The sequence below is a fragment of the Camellia sinensis genome, chromosome 8 (genome assembly GCF_055761805.1).
Source record: "Camellia sinensis isolate YWXY chromosome 8, ASM5576180v1, whole genome shotgun sequence".
Classification (NCBI taxonomy): domain Eukaryota; kingdom Viridiplantae; phylum Streptophyta; class Magnoliopsida; order Ericales; family Theaceae; genus Camellia; species Camellia sinensis.
The window spans coordinates 87,718,935-87,741,171 of record NC_138968.1 but is presented as its reverse complement, the minus strand read 5'-3'; the positions used below and the strand labels follow the sequence as shown (position 1 = coordinate 87,741,171).

General features: G+C 36.5%; 1 long non-coding RNA gene across 2 annotated transcripts; it reads left to right on the top strand.

The window, feature by feature from the left end:
- Positions 1–10,631: 10,631 nt before the first annotated feature.
- Positions 10,632–15,485, top strand: LOC114292127 (uncharacterized). Of its 2 annotated transcripts, XR_014337931.1 has the most exons (8): positions 10,632–10,867; positions 10,965–11,020; positions 11,122–11,410; positions 12,126–12,323; positions 12,557–12,703; positions 13,379–13,881; positions 14,423–14,464; positions 14,864–15,485. It is a non-coding gene; the product is annotated as an uncharacterized LOC114292127 (long non-coding RNA). The 2 variants fall into 2 exon arrangements; XR_014337930.1 differs by lacking the exon at positions 12,557–12,703.
- The last annotated feature ends 6,752 nt before the right edge of the window (positions 15,486–22,237 follow it).

Genomic DNA, 22,237 nt, shown 5'->3' with positions numbered 1-22,237 from the left:
AGAGGCAACAAAAGGCGAGTTGGCGGTGACTGAGGGCTTGTGCTGAATGTTCAGCATGACCCCTTGTAGTTGGAGCTTCATAGCTCGGAGTTCAGCGTCCCAGAGGGAAATGTTGTCGCCAATGGAGGCTGGACGCTGCTGGCTTCCCCCTCAGGGGCTAGTGCCACGACTGACGGGCGTGGGGGTGGAGGTGGTAGGCTCATATGTGGAGGAGGAGGAGGTTGTAAACCTTCTGGGTTGAGCGGAGGGGGTTGTGGAGCAGTGTGGACCGGAGTTCTTTCTTGGTTGGGTGGAATATCTGGAGGTGGAGCGGGGAGGTTTCTTTGGAGTAAAGCACTGATCAGGGGCTGGTTTTGCTCGGCCATGCGGTTGATGCTGTTGGTAAGTTCGATGATGTACTGTGGTGGGTTGTTTGGATGGGGAGGGTCTGTTTAATGATCGGCGGTATTATGGTGAGAAGCCATGGATCTAGTCGTGACCATACACCTGGACGGGTGAGAGGAAAAGGTAACGGGGAGAAAGGGGGGTTTCGGCAATAGTGAACACAACTAGCGCACGAATAAACCACAATTTCCCACAGACGGCGCCAACTGATGGTGCAGTTCAACTAGTTCCCTTTGGACTTGCTTGCAGGTCATCTGGTGGAATCATCTGCCTGGATCGGAACTTGAAGAGCTTGTATCAGCCCGACCCATCCACCCAGGACGAACTGCAACTGATGATGAGAGAAAGAAAGAAATATATATATATAGAGAGAGAGATAGAAAAGCTTAACCTTTCTCTTGTCTTCGATTCTTGCTTATATCCTTTGGTAATCATTTCACTGTCCCTTGCAACGTGCCCCCTTCCGCCGAAAGCCTGTGCCGTAGCTTACCTTGTTCAGGGTGAGGGGGCTCTGTTCCGACGGGGAGGTGTTGTCGTAATAAATGCTGTGATGGGCTGCATTAATGGTGATGTGTTGTGGCAATAACCCTGCAGATCTTTGTCTGCTGATGTGGCCTGTGTTTCACCTGCCATGTGCCCGAATGTCATTGGCCCTCCATGCCCAGATGGCCTCCAGCTGTCCTGGGCTTTGCCAGCCGGGTTGTGCTATGGGTCCCAAGCGATGGGTTTGGGGTTGTTTGCTGTGGGTTGTAAGCCTTATGGGCCTATCCATGTCAATATACAATCTCAAAATGCATGTGTTTACTACCTTGAAACATTCAAGCCCCTCGAGACCACCTGAGGGATTTTGCTTGGTAATTCTCTGATATGCAAGTGTGGAACTCGAGATTGTTCGTATTCGAGCACTAGTATGGTCAAGCTCAGGGTGGTGGATATCGTCATTATCAAAACAAATAAAATAGTAATAATAATAATAAACCATGCTTATGAGTATTATTCTTTGGAATACTCATTATGTGTCGTAGATTTTCTATCATTTGAAGTCAATGTAGAATATTCATCTGCACATGTTTTCTTAGGAAAAATAAAAACAAAGACAATGGTAATAGTAGATTATAAAGTCACTGTGAGGGGTGGTTTTTAAATCCTTCACTCCAAATAAGCCATTGAAAGAAGAAGTGTCTTAACTTCCTAGAGTGCAAGTCTATTAGAACATACCTTTCTATTCCATATTTTTCTCCTTTTATAGAGCCATTCTTTTATATATTTTCCCCTGTAGCTTAACCCTTCATCATCACCATGTCAGGACCCATCTCCTTACCATTCTTTTGAGGAGAGAACATCCTGGATCCACTTAAAGGGGTCATGCCGACTTACATAATATACTTGGCTTCGACGCACGACCTAGATACCCTTAACTCGACATACTCTTTAGGTCATTTGTATTTACTCGACAATGACTTGTTTGAGCCCAGTGGATTTTGGCTGAATTTGGCCAATCAAGGATGGGCTTGGATGTGCCTTGTTTGCCAATTAACATTTTCTTATACTCGGCTCCTACAATTGCCTCCCGAGCACCTGGTTAGTTAATATCCCAAGTATCCTGTGAGCTCCGCTTTTTCTTGACCTACGCATTCGGTTAATTATGTTAAACTTGGATGACACCTTGTAGGCCTTGAAATTTGGGTGCGTGAGAGACATGCCATCATACCTCTGATGCGATGAATGGGATCCGATGAAGAATATATAAAGCTTCCCGTACATCTATGATTCGTAAGTAACGTTCTATATAAGTTATTGAACCGTTTTAAACATTCTATATGATATCAATCTTTGATGATTGTTCCGCATGACTTTGATAATAATTGTTCTGTACAGAATCTACATGTAATTGACGTTCTAAATGAGCTCAATAAGTATAATTCATCAAATTGATGTTCTGCATTCTGAATCATCAAGTGAGATGTTATGCATTCCGTATAAGTCATCCAAGTGATGTTCTGCATTCTGCAAAGTCATCATAGTGATGTTCCGTGTTCTGTATAAAGCATCGTTGTGATGTTCTGTATTTGTATGAGTCATCCAAGTGATGTTTCACATTCTATATAAGGCATTAATATGATGTTCCGCACTTTGTATAAGTCATCAGATAAGATGTTTTGTATAAACCATGATGTTCTGTATAAGACACCAATAAGGGTGTTCCGAATGAAGTCATTCTATATGAATGTTTTGCATGGCATTTCGATAAGTAAAATAAGGCCTTTGGGCACTTCGTAATGTGATAAATTATAAAGATTTGGTAACTGTATTTGTTAGAACATGTTTTCGAAATAAGCTTCAATTATGACAAGAACCTTTTGAATTATTTTGATAAGTTATGGAACTCATTCATTTAACCACTTACATTGAGATTGTTCATTGGGCTTCTAGCTCACTCCGTTTATATATATGTATGCAGGTAACCATTAGGAAGTTCTGTATTAGAGCCTGTTGTGGAGTTAGCCTTTTGTGAGGCCACCCGAGATACGCCTCCACATTGAGGCCTTAGTCTTTATTTTGGCCAAGCTCAAGAAGCTTTGGTTTTGTGCAGCTTGTTGTGTTATAAATTTTGATCATGGGTATTGTATATATAAAATGATTGTTTGTAAATAGTCTGGTTTGTTGTGAGATATAACATGTACGTTTTATTCATGGCATGTATGCAGAGCTTGATGGACAAATTTGTAAATTCTACTTCCACTTGTGGCCTCGTATATTATATTATAAATTCCGTTAATTATGTTTTTGAGGTCCAGTAATCTGGGATTATTGGCCAGTTACGTCCTAAACCTATAGGGGCAGGTTTGGGTCGTGACACCTTGGTTCTTGGATTCTGCTGCAATTGATCACATTACACATGATCTCCATCACTTGAACTTCTATCAGCCTTATACTGGCACTGATCAGGTCACCATTGGTAATGGTTCTTCTCTTCCTATTCAGTATACTGGCAAAGGTATCTTACCCACACTTCATTATTATTTTCAATTGTCCAATGTCTTACATGTGCCATCTATATCTTCTAATCTCATTTTCATTCAAAATTTGGCTAAAGATAATAATTGTTCTGTTACTTTAGATGGCACCTTCTTCTTTATTTAAGACAATCACACCAAGGCTATTCTACATAGAGGTGTTCATGTTTATGGTCTTTATCAATTTCTGCATCATCCACAATCTACTTCACATGCTTATCATCACTCTACTACTTCTACATCTGCTTCACTTTGGCACAACAAACTTGGCCATCCATCTTTTCATAAATTTCATGTTCTTAACAAGCATTTGCCTGTTTCAATAAATAAAGATTTCATTTATTGTAATGATTGCTCTGCCACAAAATGCCATTGTTTACCATTTAAACATTCTAATTCTATTGTAAATGCTCATTTGGCTTTAACCCACACTGATGTTTGTGGTCCCTTTTCCTATTCTAATTCTTCGTACAGGTTTTATGTGCTATTTGTGGATGATTTTAGTAATTTTACTTGGCTTTATCCTCTTACTTATAAAGATGAAGTTTGCGTTAAGTTTAAAGAATTCAAAATGTTTGTAGACAATTTGATTTTCCTCTCAAAATTTTATGATCTGATGGTGGTGGTAAATTTGTTAATACTTCCATATAACACTTTATGCACACTACTGGTATTCATCATCAATTTTCATGTCCCTATAATTCCTCTCAAAATGGAGTTGTCAAACGAAAACACTTGCATATTGTTGAGACTGTTATTTCACTATTACATCATTCTTCTCTTCCTTTATCTTTGTGGTTTGAAGCTATTGCCATTGCCACTTATCTTATCAATCGTATGCCTAGTGTCTCTTTGTCTAACTCTTTCCCTTATGAGGTTCTTTATCATCATCCACCTGATTATACTCTTCTTAAAGGCTTTGGGTATCTCTACTTTCCTTGGCTCAAACCTCATGTTCTTCAGAAGTTAGCTCCCAAATCTACCTCTTGTGTCTTCCTTGGGTATCACCCCTCAGCCAAGGGTTATAGCTGTTTGAATCTTTTTACTAGCAAGGTTATTCTCTCCAGACATATTGAGTTCCATGAGACTGAATTCCCTTTTTCCTCTTATTCTTTGTAGTCGCAACCTGCTTCTCTTTCTCAACTTCAATATTTTTTTTTCCATATTCTTCTTCTCAATCTTCTTCATCTGTCTATCCTTCCTCTTCTGCTTCTATTATGTCCCTTGCTTTGTAGTCTCCTACCATTCAGTTTGGGTCTTTACCACAGCCTAGTTCATTGTCTTCTCTGTCCAGATCACAGTCTATGCCACCTATTTCTACATCATTACGTCCTTTATCTACACCACTTCAACATCTCTATGCCCTACTGCACTCTACCTCTGATTCCCTGTAGCCTACTTCTGTGCCACTGCTACCTATCTCTACCAAACAATAGTATATCTCTGCAACACAACAACACATCTCTATCCCACTACTTGTCTTTGAGCCACTGCAGCACCCTTCTATACCAATTAAGTCCCTATCTCCCATTTTCAACCTATATATGAGCTAGATCCAGTCCCTATTAATTTTATCTCAGTTGTGTTGCCTTTCCCACTTCTGACTACCAACAAACATCTTATGCAAACTAGGTCTAACTCTACATCTATTTGCCTAGCAAGTTCACTTACTTGTGATGATAATTCTGAGCCTCTCTCTTATAAATCATATTTACAATCTCCAATTTGGTTTCATGCCATGCTTAATGAATACAATGCTCTTCAACAACACGGGACTTGGTCCTTGGTCTCTCTCTCTCTCTCCATCCAAACAGGCCATAGAAGCAAATAGGTTTTCAAACTTAAAAAAGCTTCTGATGGGTCAATAACTAGGCATAAGGCTAGGTTAGTTGCCAAAGGCTTTCTTCAATAGCATGGCATTGACTTCCAATAGACTTTTAGTCCTATAGCCAAGCAACCCACCATTCGCATTTTCTTGTATCTAGCCTTACATCATCAATGGCCCATCAAACAACTTGACATTTCTAATGAATTTTTTCATGACAAATTGGAATAAGAGGTTTATATGGAGCAACACCTGGGTTTATTGATCCTTCTCACCCCACCCTGGTTTGCAAATAACACAAAGCTCTCTATGGTTTGAAACAAGCTCCAAGAGCTTGGTATTCTACCTTCAGTTCTTTTTTCATTTCTTAAGGCTTTATCCAAAGTCTTTGTGATTCTTCTCTCTTTGTGCATAAAGCTCTTCCTCCATTACTTACCTTCTCATTTATGTCGATCATATTCTCCTCACAAGTTCTGATTCTTGTTATCTTTACCAACTTCTGTCTCATATGCACCAAGTTTTTCTATGAAAGAGCTTGGTGACGTTTTCTATTTTCTTGGTATCTCAATCCAATCAACTTCGAATGGTTTCTTTCTTTCCCAGCACAAGTATGCTGCAAACTTGCTTGCCAAATCAGGGATGATTGATTGTAAACCATGCGCTACCCCAGTATCTGTTTAACCTCCCTTGTCTCCTACTTATTCTCTTTCTTGACCTCAACCTTTTCTCTATAGAAGTGTTGTTGGTACCCTTCAATACCTTACCATCACTAGGCTTGAACTTTCTCTTGCTATCAATCAAGCTTGTCAACACATGCACTCTCCAACTATGGGCCATTTTGCAGCTGTCAAAAGGATCTTGCGATATGTTATGGGCACCTTCACCTACGGTCTTCATTTTACTTCTAGTGAGGTTACACTGACTCTAACTGGGTTAGGGATTCTACTGATCCAAGATCAACTTCTAGTTATTGTGTTTATTTGGGATCTAACCATATCTCTTGGTCCTCCAAGAAGTAATCTACTATTAGTCGCTCATCCAAGGAGGCTGAATATCGATCTCTTGCTTACATTGCAGTTCAGGTTACTTGGTTACAAATGCTACTCACTGATTTTTCCGTTCCTTAATCTTCTTTTCCAGTTATTTGGTGTGACAATCAATATGTGCTCTCTCTGGCTACTAATCTTGTCTTTCATAGTCACTCAAAGCACATTGAGGTGGATTGCCATTTTGTTCGAGAGAAGGTTGCTGCAAATAGAGTTCAACTCAAAAACATTCCCACATTTGACCAATTAGATGATTTGTTCACCAAGCCCCTCTCTACTCACAGATTTTTATTTCTTGCTTCCAAGCTAATGGTCTGTCCTCCATCCCTTAGCTTGGGGTTTGGGGTGGGTCCTATCACAACATCCTACTGTGATAGCAAAATGCCACCATTTAGATTTGTGGAAGTTTGCCCCTCTCTACAAAATTAAGATGATCTCTCTCTGTCTTCCTCACAGAGATCGAAGATCATTGGGGCTGATGATTTCACCTCCAAAATCAATAGCCCCCTCTCTCTCTTTCTATCTCTCTCTCTCTCTCTCTCTCTCTCTCTCTCTCTCTCTCTCTCTGCGTGTGCGTGCTCGCGCAATTGGAAGATTGGATCCACCTTCTTCATGACCAAAAACAAAAACAAAAGAAAAAATAAATAAAAATTTTGATGGGGTTTGAGGTTGCGATAGCACAATCCTCTTGGAGCATTGAAATCAATAATTTCTCCTGGGAAAAATTAGTTGCAGTGACTATGGATTGCTAAGCACCCATGAGTTGGGCATTGAGAGCTTAACCCATTTCTTGGCAGCATCATCTTTCTCCTCCACTACATCGATTTCCTAACGAACTCAGTCCAACTCTCCACTATACTCTCATCCCCTGCATCACTTGCCCCATGGATGCCGTCACTGAGTCCTCCATGGCCACTCTATCATCCTTATCTTCTTTTTTTCATCGTCATGCTGGTGGCGCACTGAGGTCGATCAGGAATGGTGGTAAGGATAAAAGGAACCTTAATCCTGAAACCATGATGATGATGATGATGGTAAGCAATTTGATCAAGTCTTCAAGCTACCATTTCCATGTCCAATGACCAAAACAGTGACCAAATCACACCCCCATCTATAAAAGGAAGGCATCCCATGGAATGAAGGTATGCCTCATATCTCTGCCAGGTAGCACACAAACACTCTTCATTTTCTTCATATTCCTTCTCTAATACTAGGGGCTAACTTTATCATAGGAGTGTCTTCGGCCAGCAACCCTGATTGGGTGGTGCCGACTATGTTCATCTTTGCAGATCTATTGGGGCAAAGCTCATCTCTTTGTTGGATCTCTATAATCTATATGAGAGGATTTTCCTGGTCTCACAATTTGTGCCGTTTGTGGGAATTGTCTGAGAGAGTTCAACGAAGTAACCTATAATTCTGATTAAACTTATTGTAAAACCACTTTACAATTTGTTCTTGATTTCTATATACATATATGCCTGCTTACAAACTTTGTGAAAACTTTTGTTCATAGTAAATAATGATGGAAAAGATTTAAAACAAAACAGAATTCATAAATCTCCTTTTGTGTCTTGATTTTCTCTCTCTAAAAATGGTTTTCACACTTTTTTGCGTGATCGTAGCTTTTTGGGAATATAACATGAGTTTCTCAGCCAAACCCACCTTGGGACTTTCTTTGTTAATTTATTGCCTCACAGAATTTATTTTAAAGTTGATTCTTGGAATATACATACATGTGCATGTGATAACTATTAACAAGAGTTAAAGAATTATGTATTGTGGTTCAACAACCGAATGGCTAACTCGCCCCAACTTCAGTTTGGCAATGCTGTTGTCCTTATGGTGACACCGTCGTCCACATGAAACAGCTTGAGAACAACATGCAGGGCCTATTCAAGGATCAACAATTGGGTCTTGCTTCTCTGACAAGGGTTATCGGCAAGTAACAAAAAGTGTGATCGGCAAATGATTTTTAATGCATGCCAGCCGAATGCTGAGTAACTCTTGCCTGGGGTGATCAAGGAGTTATGCGTCGAAAGCATAAGACCATCGTGGTGAAGATAACATGAAACCAAAGTCACAAAACTAGAGCGCTCTGAATTCACCTAGACCCCTCATCAAAAGCAATGTCTAGGTTCTTCGGCGGAGTTTTGGGCTTCTACACAGCAATGGGTACACCGGAAGATCTATGGCTATGAACAATCTACAAGGTCTATGCCCAATTTCCTCGGCTTCTCCGATCCTTCATCGCCGCCACGAATTGATCGACAATCATTCACTCGCTGAGTTCTAATCCGATCAACAATAATTCAATAACTCCGACCCCAACCCATCATTCCTCAGTTTGTTACCCAATCATACGACATGCCACATAAGCGCGATCCTAGGAAACCCGCTTCTAAAATGGAACCTCTATTCTTTTCTCTTTGAATAACTATTGTCTTTAGTATGATTTCTATATACATAAATGCCTATAACCTTCAATTTAATTAAAAATATTATGCCTTGCTAGAAGATGTTTACAGATAAGTCTAGTACACCATCTCTGATGGCCGACTACCAACTAATTGTTCCGGCATGCTAAGAGGAGTGTCAATCAGCACCAATAGTCGGGTCAACCTCAGCAAGCACCAAGAGGATGGTTGTGGAAACCGAAGTGATGTCAACACAAGCAATCCACTTGCCGACCGCAAAGCAGTTTGACAACACCATTGCCATGTGTAGCCGAAGAACAAGAAAACCAAAGTCTGGGCCTAGATTCTCTCTCTAGAAAGCTTATCAACAACATCACTCAACAAGAAACTTGAACTAGAGCAGTCAGTGGCCGTGATTGATCATCAAACTCATTCACAAAAGCGAAAGCCCGAAGTTCATATGCCATTAAGTCCATGAGTTTAAAAACAAATGGAGCTGGTTGGTAACTCAACAAGGCTTCTCAGTAGCATTACACCCCCCATTTATATTCGGCATTTAGGCCCATGCATACGCATTTTGGTAGTGTCGCAATTCATAGCAAATTGCTCAGCAAAACTACAAAGCTACTCGGGAGCTCTATAACCCTGAGCTCCATTCTTTGGCAATGAGAATGGCCTTGATTATTCACTGCTGAGTGCATATTCAACAACGTGTAACACTAAGCTCATTTGCCGAGCACATTCCCCCACCAAGCACATTCTTCCGCTGGCCACAATTTAGCTGAGGACAAGAGCAGAACAAAAAAAAAAAATAGTAATAGAACAATCTTATTTTTAGTTAACTTTCGGAGGTCCAACAACATCCAAAAAATAGCGGGATGAGGCATCTGCATGATGGAATGAATAGCGTAGTTCGGCAATGAAAACTCCCATTTCTTCTACCGAAGACAATGAAAGTTTTGGGGCAATTGTGGTGGCCAAAAAAATACTACCTTACTAACAATGGGTCTAGCCCAAACAAGGGAGCCCATCAAGTAAATGTCACAACCCCATCTATAGAAGGAGGGCATCCCATGGAATGAAGGTATGCCTCATCTCTCTGCCAGATAGCGCACAAAGACTCTTCATTTTCTTCATATTCCTTCTCCGATTCGAGGGGCTAACTTTATCATCGGAGTGTCTCCGGCAGGCAATCTCGTTTAGGTAGCACCGACTATGTTCATCTTTGCAGATCTACAGGGGCAAAACTCATCTCTTCGTTGGATCTCTACAATCCATGTGAGAGGATTTTCCTAGTATCACAATAATATTACTGATCGCACAAAGATTTAACATAGAATTCACCATGCTTCTCCCATTTCCACATCAACTTATCCGTAGCATTTTTATCATTATCAAGAAGTCCATGAAGCTCACCCATACTACAAGGATTTACACATTTGGCGACCACTTTTGCCGACCAAAAAAATTTTGGTCGCAAAAAAATGACATTTGGCGACCAAATATTAATTAGTCGCGAATGATCATTATTTTTGGCGACCAAATATTATTGGTCGCAGAAGAATATATTTTGGCGACCAAAAAATAAGTTGGCCGCAGAAAGTGGCATGCTTTTGCCGACCAACTATAAATTTGGTCGCGAAAGGTCACATTTTTTTTGGCGACCAAAAATTTGGTCGCCAAAAACTTATTTTCAGCAACCAAAAAAAATTAGTCGCCAAATTAGCACTTTTAGCGACTAATATTTTAGTCGCCGTTGATTGAGATTTGGCAACTAGAAAAATTTGTCGGCAAAGGGTACATTTTCTGCGACTAATCTGGTATTTTGGTCGCCAAAAATTTGGGAGGGAATTTTGAAACGTGGGGCGGGAATTGAAATTTTTTATCTTTAGAATCTATTAGCTCACACTTTTTCATTTTCTCCTCTCTCATCTCTCTTTGAAATAGGTGCGAGACAAGCGAACAAGCAACACCGAACCACTCTCTCTCTCTTGTCTTTGCGTTCGATTCGAACCCTAGGCACATTGAATCAATCATTCGGAGTCTCTCTTGGATCTTCAATCAACTTATACATACACAGAAGAACAGAGAGATAGATAATAGAGAGGCAGAGAGAGAGAGAGAGAGAGAGAGATTGTAAGCTAATGGCGGAACACTCTGTTTTAGACCAGCTCCTCGATAGTAAGAAATTCAATCTCTCTCTCTCTCTCTATGTATATGTATATACATATATATGCATGTATTTACATGAGTTCTAATCACCATTGAATCATTTCAGGCGCTTTGGATGATTTCCAAAATCTCCAATCTTACTTCTTCTATTCAAACTCAAAGGTATTACTCTCTCTCTCTCTCTCTCTCCTCATATACATATACATATACGTATACGTATACGTATATATAAATATGTTGATAGCTTTGCCCTTTGATTTCAGGAGTGGAGATGGCGAAATGAAGAAACATGAGAGTTGTATTATGCCTAGTAGTGAGGTTCAAGGCTTGGGTATGGGTTTGCCTGACTTGAGAAGTAAGAAAAAGGGCAAGCAAAAGGTTTCCAAAGAATCTCATGTTTCGGAAGCTCTTGATAAGCTTAGAGAGCAGACTAGGGAGGCTGTCAGGGGACTCGAGTCTGTCACGAGCTCGAAACCCCTTGCAGACGATTTCGGAAAGGATCCAATGATGGAGGATTAGGTTAAGCAGTTTAAGGAGCTTGCTGGGTCTCAGGTATTTGCTTCAATTTCATGAAATTAGGGTTTAAGGTTTCGTTTATTTCTTTGGTTTTTTGCAGTTATTTGTTTGATTAGTATTTATTTATGTGTTGTGGTAACAGTAAAATTGTGAATTCACTATGTGCTTTTGGGATTTGATTGAGTTGATAATTAAGCTTTTGCTCAACAATCATTTTCCAATTGGATTAGCACAGTGTTACCAGAAAACACTAACCCTGGCGATTCATATTTTGGAATGGGTGCATTGAAGTATTTTAAATTCTAGTAGTGTAATCTAAATAAGTGTAATGAAGTTTGACTAGCTACTAGATTAGCTGATGTGAAATAGAGTTGTCAGGTCATCCATAACACTGTAGTCAAAACAAACAAGAATTCATTTTGATTGAATCAGTTAGTTTTGTGTAATGAAGTTTGATAATAGAAGGGAACGTTGACCTTACTATGACTTTCCCTTTGAAAATATTTTTTGGTAATCTGATAACTGCAAGGTCTGAGGTTCTACTTTTGGCAACAAGATGGTAAAATTGTTCATGCTTTTATTTTTTTATCCATTTGCCTATTCATGTTTTTATGTGAAGGCAGATTTGTTTTTGTATTTTCTAACACTTGACAGATTAGTGCATTGAATTTCATCTATTAGTTGAGCGCTTTCTTAAATAGTTGCAGTAAGGTTGCTGATACATTAAATTTTTTGAATTTAAAATATGTAGATCAAATTCATTTTGAGGTGTGGGTCATATGACATGAGATTTAAATCTTTGCCACATATTGCCTCATAAACACTTCGACATTTTGATCAAGAGGAGTGGGGACGATGATTTATTCAATTGGTAGTGTTTCTTCAGTATCAATGCATCAAGGACGATGATTTAATTAGTAGTGACGGTGATTTAATCCCACTTGAAAAGGTAATTTATTCAATTGGTAGTGTTTCTTCAGTATCAATGCATCAACTTTAATTCCAGATTAATATTGAGTTTGTTTCATAGAACAGATCATTGATGTTACTTGTGTGTTCAGAAGGTAAATTGGGAAAATAAGGGAATATTCCTTTTTTTTTTTTCTTTTTTTTTTTGGGTTTCTCTTCTTCACTCCTTGTTATATCAACATCCTCATCTGAATATGAAAATTTTCTTTTCAGTGATGATGTTTTTCCATAAATGTATGGTTAAAGCAGAATTGTTGATGTGTGTATATTGAATCGGTTACTTCTATGGTTCTGGGAGCTCATTCTCTGGTGGGATACCATACCGCTACATCTTTGAATTGATGTGCTGCTAATTATTGTGTCAGAAGTTTCTAAAACATCATCATCTGACCACAAACATAGGTTTTATTTTATTTTATTTTATTATTAAATATATTTGCTTTTAACTTGGCATGGAATTTGATTCTTTTCTAGCAGCAGTATGCAAATACTGAAATAATCACCAGGTTTATAAACTCTAGTCAACAATATTGGTGTTTCATCAGATTCATAAAAGATGGAGTTTGTTGCGACGACCATTGGTTTATTTAATTTTATAATATATCTACATGTTCAAGTGTTAGTTAAATGCATCTACAATTTACCTAGCACTTTAACAGTTGCAAAGCTGATCATATCAATTGGCTAAGAATCTTTTGTTGTCAAAATTTTCAATCTTATTTTATTTTTCTTATTTGAGTGCAATTAAAGTCATAGCAAATAATATTAGATTATTTATGGTGAAACTTCTCCTTTCTTTCCCTTCTTTAAAAAAACTTTAGTCCCATTTCACTTTGTTATAATACTCATTAGTCTCCATCTCTCTATCTCTCTGTTAGATAAGCATCTCTCTCTCTCTCTCTCTCTCTCTGAAGTCAAAATGCATCTCCATCCATCTCCATCCTCCTCTCTGTTCTTCATGATCACACTGATCTTCATCTTAATCCATATTCCATTATCCGTGCATGCCACTGCCGAACAATTTCTAAACTGCAGCAAAACCTTCCAGTGTGCAAACATGCAGAACATTGATTATCCTTTCTGGGGAGGCAACAGACCAGACTACTGTGGTCATCCGGGCTTCCAACGCGCAGAATCTGACTCTGTTTTTCGGCTGCAGCCAAATTCCAGTTCTACAACTGGGTAGTTCTGGGCAGTTCAACTGCAGTGTTAATGGGATTGATGACATAAATTTTTATCTGACTAGAAGCACACTATTCTCCAAAAGTACGATAAGTTGTTTTTCAAGTGTCATAGTTCCAGTCTTTCAATCTGCAGCTCAGGCTCTGGAGGGTAATTCATCTTCTTCAACAAGTCTTGAAGAAGTCTAAAGGTAGCTCTTGATGGTGGTTTTGGGTTGCAATGGTCAGCAAATAGTGATCTGTGCAGTCAATGTGTCACATCGGGTGGGCAATGAGGGTATGAATCGGGTTCAAGCTCATTTACTTGCTTTTGCTCAGATAAAGCTTATGCATCCTCATGCTCTGCAACTCAGAATGGTATGTGCAATTTTATTGGTTCTTTTTTGGGACCATAATTCGCCTTCAACAAGCTTTTTCATAGAAGTTTTCTTTCTTAAAGTCTTTAATTTTCTTGAAATTTTCCTTTTTACAGATTGCTTTTAGAAATTCATGTTGTTAATTTGCTAATATTTTTGGCCTTGCACATATTTATAGTGGAACTTGTTCAGTAAAATTTGATTAAATCACTGTCTGTATTTTCTTATTATGCCACTTTCTGTTAAAAGCTTAAATCTGAGTGCACAATAAAACATACAATACACCTCATGATATCTCAGAGAGATTTAAAGTTTATTTCTCCATAAAATTTTTACCAGCCTTAAAATTAAGGTGCTGGCTTTCTAATAAATGTATGTTTTGCATCTAAGAAGTAACAAGATAGGGAACCAGATTCTCTATCCCACTCTCCTCTCTCCTCTTGTTCCAAATCACTTCTCCATCACTCCATCTATTTTTCTAACTTTGCAGTATGAACTTGCCAGCCGCAAAATTTTACTTTATGTTTTTTTTTTTTTAACAGGATCAACTAAAGGGCTCCAGATTTGGTTGAAAATTGGTATAGGTAATGTGAAACCAACACAAACTCTAGACTCTTACTCATATCATATTGATTAAGGCTGGGTTTAGATCATGGATTCAGGAAGGGGTTTGCAAATCGCAAGGAACAGTGAAGTGAATGAAATATGAGCTAACTTTTTTCACCTTTCTCCTCTTTTTCTTTCCCTCTGCAAACTCCTACTCAAATTCATGATCCAAACACAATCAAAAGATATTCATAGGATATATATACATATATGTTGCTCAGAATTTGGACTAAACAAAGCTAAATATTTAACATTCTGCCCCAAAAACTGTTTGGAAGAGAACTGTAATTGGGCATAAATTCTCTGTTTATCCTTGAGAAGATTTAGAGGTACAATTTTAACTGTTAATAAGCTCTCTGTTTATCCTTTAAATGCAGCCTTCTCACTCAGTTTGCCTGGGATGAGCATTTTCCTAATCATAAAAATCTACTGCCATAGAAGACGGTGCATAGCATCAGTTAAAGCGGTGGCCTTCTGGAAAAAGGACAGGGACGATGATCAAAATGTCGAAGTGTTTATGAGGCAATATGGATCGCTTGCTCCAAAGAGGCAATATGTGGGAGGTAAAAGCAGTGGGAAGCGGACAGAATCAAAATGCGGTGGCTTTCGTTTTGTTTATGTACAAAGTTGACACCTTCCAAGGTTGAGGGTGAGATGGGTCGTCCATGGGAGGTTGTGGGAGGTAAAAGCAGTGGGAAGCGGACAGAATCAAATCAGCAGCAGCAAGAGAAAGGGGGAAAGCTCCTCCACCTCCGCCGCCTCCACCACGTGCTTGCTAAAAGGAGTGGGGACCTGGCTGGCCTTAGCTACTCCCACCCCTACACTCGATGACTCTACTCATGGATAAACCTGGTTTCAATTTAAAGTTTCAACATGTAAAGGGTTTCCTTTTTTTTTTTTTTTTTAAGCTCATTAGAAATGTTCTTAGATATATTACTATGACTTGTCTTTATTTTTAGGTCTATCATGAGAGGGCTTTGCTGTTCTGGGTGGGTTGATATACTGATTGTTTGGCATCCAAGAAAGAGCTGAGAGTGCAAAACAGGAATTTTATATATGTATGTTGGTGACCCCTAAATATGTTAATGGTACTAGCTAGCTTTACTTTGTATTGTGTATTGTGTCGAATGTTAATGAATGTTAATGAATTATGTATCCAAGAAAGAGTTGTATTGTGTCGAATGTTAATGAATTATATATTGTGTTGAATGTTAACGATTCAGGTAATTTGAATGATGCTTTAAAATTATAGGTTTATTATGGATTGGATGAATTATTAGGAATTACAGGTGTATTGTTTTCCTGCTTTGGCGACTAATTTATTAGTCGTGACAAATAAATAATTTTTTTTCGCAAAAAATTATAATTGCCGGCCAAGAGTTTTGGTTGCAAAAAATACATCTATTGCCAACCAAAACAACTCTTGGTCGTGGAAACTCACTTTTGCTGACCAAAAGTTTTGGTCGCGAAAAGTAACAAATGGCGACCAAAACCTTTTTTGGTCGCGGAATGTCACGATTGGCGATCAAAATTTTTGGTCGTTGAGTGTGATAATTGGCGACCAAACTTTTTGGTCGGGAAAATATCACTTTTCGCAACCAAAGTGTTTTAGCGACAAAATGAATTAGTCGCGGTAATCAAATATTTAGCAACCAAAAGTTTAGTTGGTAAATCCAACTTTTGCCTACCAACCAAAATTTTGGTCGCGAATTACTTTTGCCGACTAAAGTAGCGACCAAAAAAATTGGTCGCGGATAACTTTTGCCGACCAAAAATTGACTTTTAGTGACCAATTTTTTTATTACCAAAAATGTTAATTCTTGTAGTGCCACCATCTCACCCTCTCACTCAAAAGAACTTCTCTTGAATAATGCCAATTCTCACTGACAATTTAGAGCATCGTTATTTGCACTCAAGATGGAACATTCTTGATTTTAATGATAATCAACCATCACCATCATTTTTTATTGTTTATATTTTTGTGCAAAGGTGGTTTTCAAAAATTTAGAAATAAAATTTTGATAATTTTTGAAAGAAGAATAACTCATTCCCGCAATTTTTCCCTCCAAACTCCTCAAATGACATGGCAAGTAAAATTTAAAAAGTTGACTGACACTCGAATATTCCCTTCAAACTTTTCTTATATGTATTTTGTCTTACCACCTCATGAGGAGGATTATAGAGAGAAAAAAAAAATTATATAGAAGTAGCACTGCTGAGTTCGGTAATGTTTATAATTTACTGTTTATGTTTGATGCACATATTTTAGAAGAATCTTGAAACAAGTGAGAGGGCTGGCCTACATTGCTAGTTCGAGACTAATAGATGGTTTTAAATGATTAGAGATGGTATAGCCAACCAACGCAGTGGTTGATGCTGAGAGGGAGCATGTGACCGAAGGTGGATTTTGGTAAGATATATATGATTGCTGAAGGTCGTTGGTCACTATTGTGGAAGGTGGTTGGTGGCAGATGGATGGTTATTATTGAAGGAGGTCACTAGGAGGTGGGGGTTGCCAATGGTGGTGATGAGTGGTAGGTGGTGGCCCAAAAACGTTGGAAAAGAATGAAGAAATTAAAATATTTTTCTAAACATGTGAAACTATCTTTTTATGATTACAAGAAATTAAAAAAAAAAAAAAATTGTAAATTTTTTGAAAATAAAAATTAAAAAAAAAAACAATTTTTTATTACAATTTTTTTTTTTTCATTTTTTTAAAATCTTTTTCCTCAAACCATTCTTTGAGTTGCAATTAAGGTCATGCAAAATACCGCATAATTTTTACCAATACGTCCGCTAACCGCAGATTGGTTTGATTCACGATTTGAAATTTATAATCTACTTTTGAAACTGTCTCATCCCACCATAGTTGATATATATATATATATATATAATAAAATATCAAAGTAAAAACTAATGTGACAAATATCTGATATGTGAAATTTCATGCAAATTAGTATTATATGTATGAAAAATATTATGCTAATTAGTTTTATGTATTATGTAAATGTTTGATAATTATTTAAGGTTATTCTTGAATCAATTCATATAGTAAATTTGTCACAGCCATCCACGATTTGGTTTTAATTTTATTATTAAATCACACTGCTTCATATCGTGCAAATCCCTAGTCACAACCATACACCCCGTTATAAGTCTTTAAGAGATCAGTTAAGTCTAGGGATGATTACGGGTTGAGTTTTTTCGGATTTCACATGCAAATTCTCCCAAAGATTGTTTTTTATTTATTTATTTATTAATATCAAGTCAGGACAAATATAATGGAGTCATGTAATATTACCATCTCAAGTCTAAATATTTTCTTTGATTTCTTTGACCTCTTATTTGTTCCAACCTCCATTCCCCTTTGAGTAGGTTCTGCCTATAGTTGTGCAAAATACTATTCTATCCGCCAAAACCACCCAATTCATACCGATCCATCCGCTAACCACGGATTAAAATTTGAAATTTATAATCTGCCTTTGAAAGGCTTCACTCTGCTATAGTTAACACACAAATATTTTTTTAATCTCTAATGAAATATTAAAGTAAAAATGAGTGTGAGAGGGATTTAAGATGTAATATTTGTTGCAAATTAATAGTTATATACGTGTAAACTATTATGCAAAATTAGTTTGTGTTATATATACAAAAAATATTGTGAATATTAGTGTTATATATTATACAAATGCTTGATAATTATTTAAGAATATTTTTCAATCAACTAGTAAATTGAACTGCTCCAAACCGCGATTTGATTATTTGTCAATCCACTATTCATAATATGATTTATAATTTTACGAATGCCCAAATCAGACACACATGCCCCTTGGTTTGCCCTACATTCTTCAAAATAACATTCAAAACCAAATGTCAGTATTTCACATTTAATTGAGAATAGTTTTTTCATGAAAATCTTGTTTGGTTTTCTTTACTTTTCTAAAAATTGAGTATTTTTTTCCATATTTTTTATTTTTAGGAAATATTTTAGACAAATATTGTACTTTTTAGATACACCTAATCTAGACACACTTAAAAAGTATAATATTTATGAAAAAAAATCTTTGCAAAATTCACTAAATACCAAGAATGTAAAAAAATATAAGTATATTTTCGTATTCTTGGTTATTTATTGATTTTTTTACATATTGTTTCACAAATATTTTTTATTTTTTAGGTGTATTAGGTTAGGTGCATGAAAAAATTAAAATATTTTCTCAAAATATTAAAAACTTTACTAAAAATAAAAAAAAAACAAAATAAAAAAACACAATCAATTTTGTAAAAATCAATCAAAATCATGAAAATGCTGAAAAAGAAAAAGTAAAATAAAATGTGACTTTTTATGCATTTCTTTAGCATCAGAGCAGTGAAAAATGTGAAAAAAAAATTAATTTCTTATAAAACTCATATCAGTTTTGATTTGGTCTTTTTTTTTTTTTTTCTTTCTTTCTTTTTTTTTTCTTTCTTTTTCTTTCTCTTTGCCAATAAATAGGAGAGTAACTATATTATGAGAAATATTTACATTATCAAATACGCTAGTAGTCCATAGTAGGTAAAAAGGCAACAAAATTTAACAATCAATCCCCTAAGCAAAATCAAACCCAACAACGAATATTGATCACATACAACCTCATAATTGAGGAGAAATAAACCAAATATCACAAAGAATATCAAGCTTCTCTCTATAGGACTTGAACTCGAGATCTCATATCACAAAGGACGCTACATAATCACAAAGCTAAATGACTTAGTCAACTCATATCAGTTATCAATTTTCAATTTGTTATAAAATTACATGATATTTTTTTTTCCTCATGAAAGTATTCAACTATTATAATTTTATCACAAAAATAACCTAACCAAGTGAATATTAAAATAAATTTTATTTCAACTTTTTTATAAGGTAAATTACACTTTGCCCCTTTAAATTTTACCACTTTGGTGTTGAATGTTTGTAATTTTTCGCAATTTGTTCTGGTAACTAAGTTTTGTGTACTCTTGGACAGAAAATGCCACGTGGTATAAAATGAATAAATTACACTTTTCCCTTTTAAGTATCATAGTTTTCCATTTTGACTATTAAAGTATTTTCTTTCTCACTTTACCCCTAATGTATCTAATTTTTCCAAATTTACTTAAAAAAAATCAAAATTTTGTCCAATTTTAAGACTGAAATCCCAAATTTCAAAACTCAAACTATGAATTCCAACTCCCTTGTCTCTCTCCTTTTCAAATTCATGTTCACCTCTTTCGATACCACCGTCATTGTTGATATACACCCAAGCACTATATCACCCTGAAATAAATACACTAAACCATCCATAAGGATAATTAAATAACAAGATAAATCAGAGTCTAATATCCTTTCATTATATAAAACTCAGTTGTACAAAAGAGATGACACATGCGAATATATATTCATAAGCCCTAACCCTGAATCTATAGCATATGTCAACAACAAAAATATGAAATAAAAGTTAAACAGATGATAGAAATGCCTTGAAGGCTACAACTTTCTAAGACAATGCTTACGTATATCAAAAGTGAGTTTGAAACTCAATACAAATAAAGCCCTAGGCTTGTACAAAAATTAAATACAAAATGATAATATTGAGTCTTTAACTCCATAGTCCTCCCAAGCTGAGTCCTTGGTAGAGACATATCACCAACACCTGAGAGTGGTTTTCCCATATAGGGTGAGCCAAAGCCTATTAGAAATAATCCAACACAATATATGAATCTTAACAAAGATATAACGATGAAATGCATATGCAATGCTCATGTCAAAACGTTTTACCTTTCTTTCCCAAAACCATGCCACGCTCAGTATATATCAAAATTTTCAAATCATGTTTTTTATAGTAGAAAATAAGAGGGAATTTTCTAACTGGTACAACCTTTCACGAATATTTCGTCCGCGAAAAATCGTCAAATGGTACCCATGTAAACGTAGCCTATACAAGCTACTATTGTCGCTGGAATCGACACCAATGTATATTTTGTCCGCGGGAATTGAAACGAATGTATACGTGCATTTTTTAGGACTTTCACCCTAGACACTGTCATGACTAAAACCCACCCCTATAGGTTTAGTGCTGTAACCAGCCAGTAATCCTAGGATTACCAAAGGCCTTTGAACAAATTAATACATAATAAGGGGCTGTGGAAGTAGATATATAAAACATACATAGTCCAATGAGCTCTCCGGACATACATAGGACAAAAATTAAAAACTTTATATGCATACATGTGACGTCGTATATATACATTAGTCTTACGTCACACACACACATACGGATAAAACCAAAAGGGGAACTTAGCCTAATATGCAAATAAATAGAAACTTGTTTAAATTTCACAAAAAGAAAACGAAGTCTTAGATTTAGTTCCCAAAACACGACCACAAGACTTTTCTGGAACCTCCTCGAGAGGCACAAAGGTTGGCTAACAAAGCAGAATTGCAAGCAATCACCATTGAGCCCTGTCGCACGCCTGATCACCTACATACATAAATAATAGAGTGAGTAGAGACCCAGTGAATAATAACAGAGTAAAGGGGTTTAATTGAATGATGTCCTATATCAAATTTAGAAAGTAAATTCATATTCATATTCTTGTTCAAATCATATACAGAAATCAGAGTCTCATGCTTAATCATATGTGCTACATCCATTAGTGTTAACATATCAGATACAAAATAGATACAGACAGATACAGAACATGTGACAACCCAACTCTGTATTATGTTAATTGATCTTAATTATACTTATAATTATGAGCTTGATATAATTTTGAATGCTAATTATAAGATTATATGTACTTTGGAATTTCTACATGTTCACAGTAGGAAAATCTATTTGATTTTTTGCTATAAAAATTAAATTGAAGGCCATAGAGGCGACAAAAACCAAAATTGGCTGTATTATTGTGATTACAATAATTTTTACAGCCTATGGTGAAATTTAAGTGAAAACTGATTCGGATTAAAATAATTAGATTAAATTGATTAGGTGAAGTACAATTGATTAGCTTTAAGCAAATATGATTAGTCAAACTAATCACCACTATATATGTGTGTGTAGTTAGTGCTTAGGCTCAAGAACTTTAATCTCATCTTCACCTCTTGGTTGAGTTCATACACTCTTAAGGAGAGAACTCAACACTTAGAGAGAGAGAGAGAGAGAGAGAGAGAGAGAAGCATTGTGAAGGAATTAAAGAGATTTAAAGAATTGAACTAGGATACACTTGAATTCAAGCCTTAGGAATGATTTCCAACTATGATGCTTCCAATTAAAACAAGTATAGGTTGAATTCATCTAATTCTTGAGTTCATTTGCATGTAATTTTCCAATGGAAACATGAATTACTTTGGAATGGAAGAATTGGGTTGAATTGTGTACATGCATGCATGAATTACCAAGTTGTGCTTGAATTCCATGGAATTATCCACATGCATGAAGCTACATCTGATATTTTTGGAGATGTTCCATAGTCTTACCGCTTTTCATCCCATGCATGAGAGTTTTGAAAAGCTTTAAAATGATGAGAGTGCAATTCATATCATACATGGTTTCAACCTCATGATTTAAGCTTGATTTTGGGATTTGATCCATAATTTTGAGTAATTGGTCCCAAATTAGAAGTGTTTCCATGTCATATAATGGTTTTCCATGTTTTTGTACCAAAAATGTGAATTTTGAGCCTTTGAAATCAAGTTATGAACTTCAAACATAGTTTTGGAAAACCCA